This window comes from Monopterus albus, unplaced genomic scaffold (genome assembly GCF_001952655.1).
Source record: "Monopterus albus unplaced genomic scaffold, M_albus_1.0 scaffold104.1, whole genome shotgun sequence".
In the NCBI taxonomy this organism is placed as follows: Eukaryota; Metazoa; Chordata; class Actinopteri; order Synbranchiformes; family Synbranchidae; genus Monopterus; species Monopterus albus.
The window spans coordinates 596,812-598,182 of NW_018127984.1; the positions used below are offsets into that span (position 1 = coordinate 596,812).

At 45.3% G+C, this 1,371-nt stretch overlaps 1 protein-coding gene across 1 annotated transcript in view; it reads right to left on the reverse strand.

Moving 5' to 3' along the window:
- The window catches only part of prox3 (prospero homeobox 3), a 12,230-nt gene extending 10,859 nt beyond the window's left edge, over window positions 1-1,371 (reverse strand). Inside the window, exon 1 of the mRNA XM_020610182.1 lies at window positions 1,130-1,371. The gene's annotated coding sequence lies outside the window, so the exon portion shown is untranslated. The remainder of the gene's footprint in view (window positions 1-1,129) is intronic.

Here is a 1,371-nt window from a genome sequence, read left to right on the forward strand (position 1 = left end):
TTCCTCTTCCTATCCCCCCCCATGTGTCTCATCTTGGTCCTTCTCTACTTCTGATTAAAAATGGTTAGGCACTGACTGAAAGGTCGCAGTTGTTATGGAAACGAGGCCGGTAACAAAAGCTGGACACACAGGTACAGAGGGAGAGAACAAGGGGGGGTTGGAGAGAAAAGAGAGAGATGTGTCTGAATAAACATAAACATGCAATGAGAAGAGAGGGCAGGGAAGAGAGAACGAGAGAGAGGTCTGAATAAATAAAAACATATGCAGAGGGAGGAGTGGCAGCAGGGTCATGAAATGATGGCTCCATCTGCAATAATAAATAACAAAATATAATACCAGGTTTTTATCATTGAGCCACAAAGGTGTGTGTGTGTCTGTGTGTGTATCTGGACAAAGTGGGAGAATGCACCTGATTGATAGGGAGCTGCTGCACAAGCTGGAGAATACTAAAAAGCACAAATTGTTCAGAGAAACGCCGACCAAAAAGCCTGAAATTGTGTGTGTGTGTGTGTCTGCGTTTGAGTACAGGAACGTTGTCTCACTGGGGGCTCATATTATGTTAAATAGTTAGACCAACATCAAACACTCTCTCTCATGCACACACTTCAGTAGAAGCTTGAAGGTGCCAGCCATGTAAATAGGACATCCCAGAGAGAGAGAGACGCGTATAAAGGGGAAGCGACTGACAGAGAGAAAAAGAGAGGAATGAAAGAGATTATACATTCAAAGTGGAGACAAACTGGTGAAAGGATGGGGGAGTGTAAAACTGAGAGAAAGAGAGAGGGCAAGACCAGGAGGGGGTGAGGACAGACAGATATGGAAGGATCAATACATGGCATAAAGTGTATGTTCATTTTTTTACTTAGTGATGTGGAGGAAAAGAGGGAACGAGTGGGAGGGGGGGAAAGAGAGGAGAGAAAAAATCAAGCGGTAGAAAGGAGCTGAAAGAGGGAGGGGACAGCAGAAAGAAAGAGGTGAGCGAAAAGAAGTCAGGCACAATATAAGAGAGCCACAGCATAATAACAAGTCAGAACAACACTGTGGAGTGAGAGTATGTGAGGTTTACAGAGCTAGTTAAAGCTGTATTATTCCATACTTCACATTAACAATGCAAAAAGGGGTGACTCACAGTGATGACCCGACACTGAATTATCACCAGCTCTCTCTCCCTCAGCAATTTAGCCTCTTTTAGCTCTCTGTGTTGGTTTTCCAGCTTGCGAGGTCCACTCTCGTTTCTGAAAACAGCAGGCAGCTGTTTTCACCAGAGAGGTTCTGATAAATCCACAGCACACCACCTGCCCATCACCAAGCAGGTGACAGACAACGTTAGCGAGCGTAGTGGGAGCATCCAGCGGCTAGAGAGCCAGCTAT